This window comes from Megascapheus bottae, chromosome 13 (assembly GCF_031878675.1).
Source record: "Megascapheus bottae isolate mThoBot1 chromosome 13, mThoBot2.hap1, whole genome shotgun sequence".
Lineage (NCBI taxonomy): Eukaryota > Metazoa > Chordata > Mammalia > Rodentia > Geomyidae > Megascapheus > Megascapheus bottae.
In genome coordinates, this window is record NC_143521.1 from 41928482 (window position 1) to 41940873 (window position 12392).

Sequence of the window (12392 nt, forward strand, 5' to 3'; positions counted from 1 at the left end):
TATCTATTATTTTAATTAATTCTGAATCACATAAATGTATCAATTATACAGTGTTTATGTTTTAATTTATTTATTTTCCCTCTCAAAGGGTAGAAGCTGACTAAATTTCTTGTCTTCTAAAATGATAAAAAATAATCTCAACAGTTGTTATTTCCCATAAAGTCAGCCTAGCTTGAATACAAATACTGTGAAAATAATGAGTTTTGTCTTCTAAGCTTTACATAATCCTAAATTCAGGAAGCAACTCTGAAAGCATTCAAGCAGGTTGTAGCAAAAAGCATAATTCATACAAGCCATCAATGATAAAAATAGAATCACTTTGAACAGACATATATTTTCTTTCTTTTGTTTTTCTTTTGCCAGTCCTGGATCTTGAATTCAGGGCCTGGGTTCTGACCTTGGGCTTTCTCAAGGCTAGTGCTCTACCACTATTAAGTGGTAGAGCTTTTGGCTTTGTCTGTGTAAGCAGTGCCAAGAAATCGAACAAAGGGCTTTGTGCATGCTAGGCAAGGACTCTACCACTAGGCCATGCTTTCAGCCCAATTTTTCTTAAAGATGCCTATCATATAATCTATATTATATGTTTTATGAATGGAAACAATTACATGAGGTATACCATAGCTGTAACAATTCAAAACTACAAAGAGCAAGTGTAGCATATTGCAGGGAAATGTTAAATACTTACCAAATTAGGAGAGAAATTATCTGATGCTGTACAGGAACAGCATTTTTATTATGAAAAGTTAGTTCCCAACATTGTAGATTACTTGTATTGCAGTCCAATCGACATGAATGTAATTTAGGAATTTCATTTGGATAATTAGGGCTGATGTTAGCATTTTCATTGAATTAGAAAATCATGTTTTTGTTTTTTTAAAAACCTTTTGAGATGATCTGGAACCGATGAGATTTAAATTCAATTTTAATATTTAGAATAAGCACATGAGTCAGAATTCTCTAAGGAATTGGACCAATAAGATATATCTATGTATAAAAGAAGAAATGAGCTTTGGTAACTGGTTCCCATGACAAGGGCCCAGGTCTCCCATGATACTCCATCTTCAGGAGGAGAATTAAGGAATCTGGAGATGGAACATAGGAAATCTGAAGGCTGAGAACTGAGGGCTGCTAGCATAAATGCCAAATTCTAAATATTCAACTATCAGGTCTTCTGGAATTCCAGGGCAAGAAAAATCTCCCAGGAAGAGAATTACTTTATCCTTCCTTTCCTATTTTCTTATACTGAGGTCTTAACATTTGTTAAGGTATATCTTCCTCCTGCAATCACCTTCCGATTCAAATATTAATAACATTTTCACAGACACACATAGAAATAATATTTTACTAGCTATCCTGTCTTCCCAAAGCCCAGCCAAGTTAGCCACATAAAATTCACTGTCATTTTAAGATATTCAAACTAATGGAAAACTAGTAAATAAAGAACATTGTTCACAAAATCCATATGTCTTTCTACACGTTAAGCTATACATTTGTTTTAATGTTGTAGATATGTAAACATTATCTGTACATGAAGATTTTTCTGCATTGCTGAACACTGAGTTATAAACATGGCAGAAGTCTTTTTATCTCTCTATATGTTAGTGTTTACCCCCAAATATGATAATTTTGGTTTTGACAGTAAACTTGCCAAAAGAAGCTTAACTTGGATTCTGCATTATTATTTAAAAGAAAATACACAGATTTGTATAAACTACCAATGTAATGTGTTTTACAGAACAAAAGTCACAACTAGTATAAGGCATATTTTATTTGTCATAAGTATTCAGTTTTATTTCAGCTGAATCATAGCAACTTATGTAATTTACTTAGTATTCATGGCATTTCCATTTTCAATGTGAGGTTAGTTATTCTGTAGATTGTCTTTATTATATCATTTTGAGACCATAGAAAAAATAAAGCCAAAACAGAAATAACCCAATGGGATGATAACAATGAAATGGAATCTAGATTGTTTTCTCCTTGGTTTTACCAAAAATTCAGTATGGCAATTGCTAAATTCACATGTGCTTTTAACCATGGTCTATAACCTTCATGAATATATATCAAGTACACTTACACGTAAAACTTTATATATACTCATAAAATTACTGCATGTGGTTTTTTAAAAAAATAAAAACCATTTTATGAAAAGTGATGCTATACTACAAAAGTATGCATTATTCAAAATAAAAATATTGAAATTAAAATTCTGTAAGTCAAAAGTTTCTGGATTCTCAACTGGGTATCTCTAGGTCTCTTCACATATAAAAATTACTTATAATTACAAATCTGGAGTAATCATCTTGGTTTGAGTATTTGCCATAGATAAGTTAATATTGAATGTAAATCTTACTTTGTTTCAGTAGACAATAGTTCATTCCTTCTTTCTTAAAATATATTCCATTTTTACGTTTTGAAGTATCCCTGGTGATTAGAACATTTTGGCTTATGAAGGACACTAGTTTGATGTTTTTGCAAGACCATTTCTTTCTCATCAGAAGTTGGAGATTGAACAGGGAACAGGGAACAGGGAACTGAAGCTTTTCAAAATCAAGTTGAGAACCTGAAATTGTAGCCACTAATGGCAATTTTTTCACCAGTGTGAGTCTATTTGCTTTTTCTTGTTTTCTTTTTACAGAGTACAAGCAAATATTCATACTCATAAGAAGTTTTTAGCTAGAAGGAAAAATACATTTAATAAATGCTCATCACGAAAGGTCATTTTTAAATTTCCCATTTCCAATGAATAATATAAGCAAGTAATGATTTTGCAGAATTGAAAAGCTTTCTGAAACCCATAGTTAGAGAAAACTAAATGCTCTTGCCCTGGGGCACGTCTTTATGAAAACAATTAACAAGATTTTTTCCCTCTAGAATTAGATTTTGCCATTTAATGAAAAATAATTCATGCAGATTCAATCAACCAAACTATAACAGTGTTTACTTAGCTGTTATACTTAGAAGTGGTTTTAGACCTTGAATAGAAATATCTTGAGTCAGGGAAATTTGAATCCTGAGGGAACATTTATTCAAAGAGTTACTCTGAAAGCTGAGCTTAAATCATTTTGGTTCATGAAATGTACTTTGATCATTAATGTGAAATCCTTGTCACAAGAAAATCCAATATTCAAGGAAGTATTAAGGGAGAAATATAACAGGGGATATAATGTAATAACACTACTTTATTTGAAGCTGATTATCAGTTAGCACTTGGCACATACTGAAAACAGTCTTCATTCTGAATATTTTCTTTCTTTTACTCTCACAGGATTAATGCATTAGCAATTGCACTGGGCATAAAAGTTTTATAAAATGACCATCCAATGCCAGCTCCTTATATTCCTTGGTGTGATTCAGACTGAAGGAAAACAAGCTACTTCTTTCAGGATCCTGCAGAACTCTCAAGGCACATGATTATTAGGTGTTCCAATTTGTTCTATCATCAGCTGGATGTCACTCATATCTCCTTCTTTATTTTCCTCATCTTTCCTCTCTTTATTCCCTATGCCTTTTCTCTCATCTATAATAGATCAAAATGTAACATGTGAGAGAAGTCTTATAATGGCAAGACCATTGACAATGTAGATTTCAATCCTAGATGTATTTCCTACAAGCACTGTAATTTCAATAGTACTCTACCTTGATACCTTTTTATGCTAAATGGAGATTTATATACTTTCCAATGTATTTATGGTGCATGGTTAATGTGAATGGATGATATTTTAGATCAGGCTTAAAGAAAAATTAGTTCAATTACTTTTTAATGTAAGAGAATTCTTGCAAATATATAACACTAACATTGCCAACATTCATAGAAGTTTAAACATTGTTATTTTCATCTGCAATTGCCATCATGTCCCACATAACCATATTTGGTCAATAAGAGATTACATATAAGTAGGATGGTCCGGTAAGATTATTATGGTGTTGAAAAACTCCTGGCCTAGCAACATTGTGACTATAACAGGGTTATAGCACAACACATTTAACACAAGATTGCACATGTGCCCACACAAGTGAGACTGCAAACTGCAGGGTGCCAGCAATGGCATCTAGTGAGGGCTTACTGATAAATAGTGAAGCATGGTGAGTGACTCAGAATTTGCAACTTAACAAAATACCTATATTAAAAAAAAACAAAAACTTAAATGTGGAAGGATTTGTTTTGCTTAGGTTCAGAGATTTCAGTCCATGGTCCTTCATGGCTTTGATGAGGTAGAATATGACAGAACGGTATGCCATAGTAGGGGTGTTTATCTTAAGGGAACTAGGAAACAGACTGAGTTCTGGAAGGGCCAGAATCACAGAAAATCCCACAATAAGGTCCCAGCTTCCATAGATGGTCTCATGTCCTATTGGCCTGTTTTCAATCCATCATTGGAACAATTTGATGATAAAGGCAGAGCCCTCATAATCTGCTCATTTGCTCAGAACCTCTCCTCTGAACATTACTTATGTTAGGGATGGAGTTTCTTGGTATCTGCTCAGATTCTGTAGAGAGTCTTCTGCTGCCTAGACAAAGGAAGGGAAGTGACTGCATCAGGAAGAAATGGAACACGATTAACTTTCTAATACAATTTTATTTCTAACAACCCACGCTTTTTCAAATATTCCAGGCTGTCAGAACAAGAAAATTATAAATTTATTAATGATGGTTCAGTGTCCTTGACTCAAAGCACCCTCCACAAGGCTTCCCAGCACTGATATGTAGTAGAATTAAAGTTTAACACAAAAAACCTGTTGAAAACATTTTGACCCGATGAATGCATGAATAGTAAATTTAAAATATATAAATTTCTCTTCATAATATATACGTCAAGGAAATTGTAGTTACCTGCTGCTGTGATTAGGATCCATTTTGAAAGTCATATTTAGGCATTCTTACTTTTCACTGTGCTTTCAATTTCCTGCTTTGTTCTGGCAAATATTAAAGCTTAGCCAAATTAATGTTTCACCTAATCATCTCTGTGCAGGTACACAAATACACAAACTATCAGATGTCACAGCAGATAATTACAGAAGTGAAAGATATATCTTTAAATTTACATTGAAACATGTATAGCAAATACTATCCTGTCACCACCTGAGCATCCTACTCTTTGTACTCAGAATTTTGTTTCTTTGGTTTTAACACTGCAAGTCAACAATTGTCTCCTCTCTTTGAAGCTTTAGAGTTTATTTTTCCTAACTCATTTGGTAGTAATGGTACTGAATTAATATTTACTGGGAAGAGTGGGAGTGGTTTAAAATTTCTAATCGTCTGAACCCTGAATCTACAAAAATAATCTAGAAAGAATAATTATATTTCTCTCTATTTCTCCTGCTACATTAAAAGAAACATTCTTGTTCTTCTCAAAGGCCAATGCTTTGTATTTCTAGACCATTGTCTTTCTCAAGGACTCAGCTTCTACTAAGCTTTTCTCACTGTCATCAATCTCTCCAACTCTACTTGGTTATTCTCATGGTTTGACACATTTCTTTCTTTTTGTCCTCATTATAAAAGTAACTTTTTAACCATAATCCATATACCTACCAATCCATCACACCAAGCCTCTTCTGAAAAAATAAAAGAAGGTAAGATAGAATGTTTTGAAAGAAGGATCTTATTCCCGGTATAAAAATCTTGAGTCCTATGCAATCTTTTTTTTACTCCTGTTTGTTTTCTGGTCACTCAATTGAAGCTTCCCTTGAGCCATCTTTCGGGTTCACTGCTTGTGTCAAGCCCTTGTTGTCTAGAAACATTTGCCTCCTGATCTCCTGGACCATTCTTGTATCAATGAACAAGACTCATGCTCTTTTCCTCCTTCCTTCTCCAGTATTGGCATTTTATGTGTTGGAAAGTTTCATTGCTTAATCTTGACCATTTTATGCAGGTTAAGTCAGGAGTTCTGTCTCCAAACCTATGCTTTTCTGTAGACTTAAATAAAAGTCAGAGTTTATGTTATTGGTAAAACTTTGTGTTTCTCATTTTGCTTATGGTTCAACATCATCCAAAGTAATAGCTTCTATTAATACAAATGATAATGGAAAAGAGATTTTATACCTGCAATTACAATGTTGAGACTGGACAAAGAATTTTGTTTGTTTGTCTTTGTTTTCATTTTGGTGCTAGTCCTAGGGGCTTAAAATCAGGGCCTAGGTGCTGGCAATGACCTTTTGTGCTCAAGGCTAGAGTTTTACCTCTTGAGATCAACTTCCAAATTTTGTTGATAAACAATTGCACTTAAGAGTCCCATGAACTTTCCCTCCCAAGTTGGCTATCAAAAACTCATCTGAAGATCTCAGTCTCTTCTTTACAGGTATGGGTTAGATCTTAATAGAAATGAGAATTCAATAGTTAAAACAACATGTCTCAAATTATTCTTTGAAGCCACTAATTCTTTTAATAATTTTTTTATTAAATGCATGTGTAAATAAATAAATTTAATAGAATTTGAAGAGTATATCATCAAAATAGAATAAATTTAGTGTATAATCTTAAGCAAATATATTGAATACACATTTTTGAAGACTTGATACTAAGCTATAAATATATCTGCCAATTTTTCAGTTTCTGTTATTTATTCAATGCTATATTCAATTTTTATAGGAAGAAAGAATGCACATTAAATTCCAAGCATAAAATTAATTACAGGATCGTATTTTCCCACAGCAAAACATACTAACAGAAGACAACACACTGTGAGTGAAAATTAAAAAGATTGTGTCAATTGTCACCTGACAAACAGGTTTGAGGATTCTGTTGTTTCTTCTCATTCCCCATCTTTTCCAATTATGGTTGTGCTGTTACCATCCAGGTAAGAGTTCAACCATCCTTTGTATAAAGGATTGTGAATCACATGGCTAAATGTATAGTTTTCCTTGAGGGTTTTCTGAGAGGTTTAAACACATCAAGTTAACTTGCCCAAGAGAGTTTAACGGAGATCATTATAGAAAGAAACACTACATTTCCCCTAACACATTATGGTTTAAGCCACTTGAATACACATTATGAATTGATGTGAACGAATGTCCCTTTTTCATCATCAAAATCATGCCCATTCTGACAGTGCAGAGGGAAATGATGTACAAGATCATAAATGAGGAAATGCAGCACAACCATGAGGCACTTGCTTATAATGACATTTATTTAATTCAGTTTATAATAGATGTATTATGCTGTAGCATGCTGTCTGCTGGAAGTAACCATGAGATTTTCCATCGTTCTATATCTATATCTATAGTTGTCCATATACACATAGATATACATACACATATCTGTCTCTCTACATACTTATTTACTTTCTATAGTCTTACCAGATATGCTGAGGACTTTATAAACATCAGATTCATTATGTTCTTACACATTGGAGGAAATAATGAGAATAAATAATATATTTAAGATGCTTCCATCTTTGCCTTGACTAATATATCATTTTATGTGAAAAAATAAAAGAGTATTTTTCAAACAATGATTCCTACTAGTACTTTTTTTTTCTAGATTGATTAAAATGTTACTCCAACAAAGGCTTTAATGTACTTGGCAGAACAGCTCTAGTACCATTTTACTGGTAATTCACATGAACTCCTTGCTCTTGAGTGACAGGAACACTGCTTCCCATTTTTTCACAGGGAACCATGTAGCTAGTGATCTCCATTTATACACAGTTTGTACAGTAGTTATGGTTTTAATCACATTCATTTTTAAATGGTGTATCTCACAGCATTATTGGGGCAATAGGTTGCCGCATAATTCTGTCTTCTTGAAGCCCCTTTTAATATTTGATTCTTTAGCTACTCCTCAACAAAGCTTTTGTAAGTGAAGCCCACTGTACCCACTTGTGTGAGTTACCTTTGTAAAGACTTCTGTAAAGTTTTAAAATTGTATCTTTAAGTAGTTATACAAAGGAATTGCCATTTAAACAAGCAGTCAGTGAATAAAATATATCATGATCAATATCACCCCTTAAACATTCTTAATTTTGTAGCATTGGATCACATGGTCACGTATAAGAAATGAGAAATCTCTGCAACTGGGTTGACTGAGTTGTACTGCAGACCATCACTTTTATGGAGATTCTGCATCCAAATGGAAGTGTACTGTTGGAATCAGAACTCAGAAAAAGTGGCACAAACTGCAGATTCAGGAAGAGGAATAGGATTCTGAGGAGACTGAATCACTAACACCCTGTGCATATTTGTTTGTACAGCAATATGATAGGAGACTTACACAGTTTACATAAGAAAATATGAATTGACCAAACATATCTATTCTTTTAATATGTCAAGTTATAAGACATAATATATTCAACTGATTTGTCTGCATAAAGAATAAGTGTTCCTTGAGCTTTATATTGTGTGACTGTTGTTCTTAATGTTATTTTTCTTTTCTCTTTTGTTGCCCTTTGGTTTAATCTCATATCTTATTATATTTGGTTTAGCAATATTATTATATTTCCAAAGCAGTTTTAAGTTTACACATTCTGACTAAAAAGTACAGTTATAAAGTATTCAGGCATAATTTAAATATATAATTAAATATTAACTAAATAAAGATTTATTTCTTAAGTATTTATAAAATATATATTCAATATATGTTTAATATCTGTATTTAATGAGTATAGCAAACATACAATATTTATTAAATAAATATATTAAAGCAATGAAAAAAAAAAGAATGAAACTAATTTTGCCTTTCCTTTACTCTTCAAATGGCTGTAATAGCCCTCAGCTGCCTTGGCAGGTAGGAAGAATGTTATGACAAGGTCATCTCTTCTTTTATTTTTGAGGGATACATTATTAGCTTCCACTAGCAGCATTGCATCTGCCATTGTAAATGATAATAATCATGAAATACATCTTTCAACAATTTTAACTCATTAAAGAAATCTTATTTAATTTTGATCACTATATTGTTTTATTGAGGAATAGCATTTCATGTACTTTGTAATTTCTGAAATAATTTAAACAAACACCATTATGTACTCAAGAAAACTGATATATAGGAATGTATGGTCCTGGGCCAGAAGGCCTTGTATACTTTAAAAACCTTTAGAATTATGAACAGAATACTTAGAGGATGAATTTCTTTGTCGGGGAACCATTAAGTAAATTTCACATCATTAGGTTATTCTTGCACATTTTCCAAACCACAACAAAGTCAACTTAAATTGTATTTTACTTAAAATTTGTACATGCCAGGAATGTGACTATTCAAAATGCTGTGTAAACCTTTCAATGACATCTGTATTCCTTTTCCTCAATGTCTTTCTTTTTTCTTTTTTTTTTTTTTTGCCAGTCCTGGGCTTGAGCTCAGGGCCTGAGCACTGTCCTTGGACTTTCTCAAGGCTAGAGCTCTACCACTTGAGCCTCAGCACCACTTCTGGCCTTTTTCTATGTATGTGGTACCAAGGAATCAAACCTGGGTCTTCATGCATGTTAGGCAAGCACTTTAACCACTAGGCCAAACTCCTGGCCCTCCTCAATGTCTTTCTCTTTGACCTCTTCATTACTGCAATTTCTGTGCCACAAAATGCAAAATGGAGTGGGACTTTTTGACAGAAATACGATTTACCTATATTTTCTTCTAGGTAAGTCTGCTAGGCAAATTTAGGGGTTGAATGGGTGGGGAGAGATGGCTGTTGTGAGAATGATTAGAGGGTGACTTTGGTCAAGATGATTTGAACTTACAAAAAGACAAACGGATGTGTTGAATTGAAATTAGTACAGTACTTTAATACATATATTTTAAAGATAAAGGGATATTTTAATTAATACCATCCCTTACCTGATACCTAATTAACTATATGGTATCTTATAACTGGTATCTTAAAACATAGCAGTTGGTATATATGTAAAGTGGCCCCCAAATTTATTTTCTACAATTTCTTTAGATTAAAATCATTTGAATTCAAGTGACATGAAAAATAGTCACTTTATTTATTATGAACTAGAACTATTGAGTAAAAATATCTATAAGCATATAGGCAAAATGATTACAAAACAAATGAGGAAGGATACAAATTTTAAAAATAATTTATTAAAATTTGAAGGCATATATAAGCCCACATTTATTACTATACCTCAATTATTTCATATTCTAAAGAGCTATTTTAGGACTTGTTTCAAATCTTTTAGTTTAACTGAAATATACTTAGAGAAATAGGTAGAAATCCTCAGCATCAAACTTAATGCTGCTGAGATGTGCAGAAACCATAGAAATTCTACCCAGATCATGCCATAGCATAATGGCACTGACCTGTCTTTATTATTTCCCTAATTAATATTGCTCCGATCCTCCAGTTCCAGAGAATTCTTTTGACTATTAAATATATAACATTGGTAAAATTCTACGTGTTCTAATCTTTTGTGTTGGTTGTTCTACTCAGTATTACATTTGAGGACACAAAAACTGTGTCAGTAGCTCTTTTTTCTTAAGTATTGTATGGCATTTAATTTGTTCTTAATTTGAAACAATTATGAATATTTTGTAGTCCAGTAGCAGGGCTTAGGTGGTAGAGTGCTTGCCTAGCATGCACGAAGCACTTGGTTTGATTCCTCAGTACTACATATACAGAAAAGGCTGAATGAAGTGTTGTGGTTCAAGTGGTAGAGCACTAGCCTTAAAGAAAGCCTTAAGCTTTGATTTCAAGCCCTAGGACTCACAAAAATAAATTAATTAATAAATACTTTGCATATGATTTCAGTGCAGCAGAAAAAAATACAGGGTATTATGTATCATTAATGTATGTAATTTATTTAATAATGCTATATGTCTCCAGAAATGATAGTATCCATTTTTGCTGGTACAATTTAAGATTTTTAGTTGCTAAATATTTTTGCCTTGGGGCCGGGAGTTTGCCCTAGTGGTAGAGTGCTTGCCTAGCATGCACGAAGACCCGGGTTCGATTCCTTGGTACCACATACTTAGAAAAAGCCGGACATGGTGCTGAGGCTCAAGTGGTAGAGCTCTAGCCTTGAGAAAAATCCAAGGACAGTGCTCAGCTCCTGAGCTTAAGTGCAGGACTGGCAAAAAAAAAATATTTTTGCCTAAAATTAAGGTTATCATTAGCTCATTTTTGCTATTGTTAAATGTATAATAGTACCTTATTATTTTATAAAAATAACAGCATCTTCTATTTATTACCGACAGCAACAACCACCACAAAATAAGTTTGGAGCTGGGCCTCAGTTGCTCACACCTGTAATCTTAGATACTCAGGAGGCTGAGATCTGAGAATCATGGATAGAATCCAGCCTGGGCAGTGAAGCCTAAAAGAATCTTATCTACAATTTACCATATCCGCACTTACACTCACCATGGTCCAACAAAAACATACGCACAAGCCCAAACCCAAACCCATACCAAACCAAACCAACAACAAGAACAAAAAACACCAGATATGGAACTATGTATGGCTCAAGTGGTGGAGGGCTAGCCCCCAGTAAAATAGCTCAAAGAAAATGTTCAAGCCCCAAGATTGGCACCAAAAACAAAAACAAAAACAAAAAACAACAGCATTTCTGAGATCAATAATAACGCTAAGTATATATCTTAGAAGAGACCTTTTGGTCTGCGAAGCTGCAATGCTTACTTAGAACTTAGTTTAAGTTTGACCTACTTGTAAAATCGAGAGTCTTATATGCACTTTAATGAGAAATCTCTCAAAAAAGAGAGGTATTGCATTATAGAATACCGATAGTTCATTCAAATTGAGTAATTTTGTGAGTTCATTGTTATTAATTTTGAGTTAATTGTTATTATCAATGAATCCTTTATCAAATGAACAGTGTCCATCTAACCTCAAAGGTTGTGAAATTTTGGAAAAAAAAAAAAAAGTGGCTCTGGGCCAGGCGCGGTAGTTAATGCCTGTAATCCTAGCTACTGAGGAGGCTGAGATCAGAAGATCAATGTTCAAAGCCAGCTCGGGAACAAAAGACCGAGAAACATTTATCTCTAATTAATCCCTAGCAAACAGGACGTGGTGCTGTGGCTCCAGGGGTAGGACAGTAGCCTTGAGCTGAAGAGCTCAGGAACAGCGCCCTGGACCAGAGTTCAAATCACATGACCCACAAAAATAGAATAAAATAAAATAAAAAGTGGTTCTGTATTTGTCTTTATTTTTTTCAAATTCTCTGTAATCTAGAGATAATTCCTTTGTAGAGTTGATATATGACAACTTCACATCTCACCAGATAATTTGATTATTTTGCTAAGATATTAGTCTTTTGATTAATAAATGTTACATATTTTAGTAAATCCAAGTTTATTAACGTTTACTTGTAATATATCTTTTTTACTCATAGACATTATATTTTAACAGAATTATGCAGAATTCATAAGAAAAAGTTTAACTTTTTTAATGCATTTAGAATTTTAATTAACCAACATTAGAAAATACAGAAAAAATTAC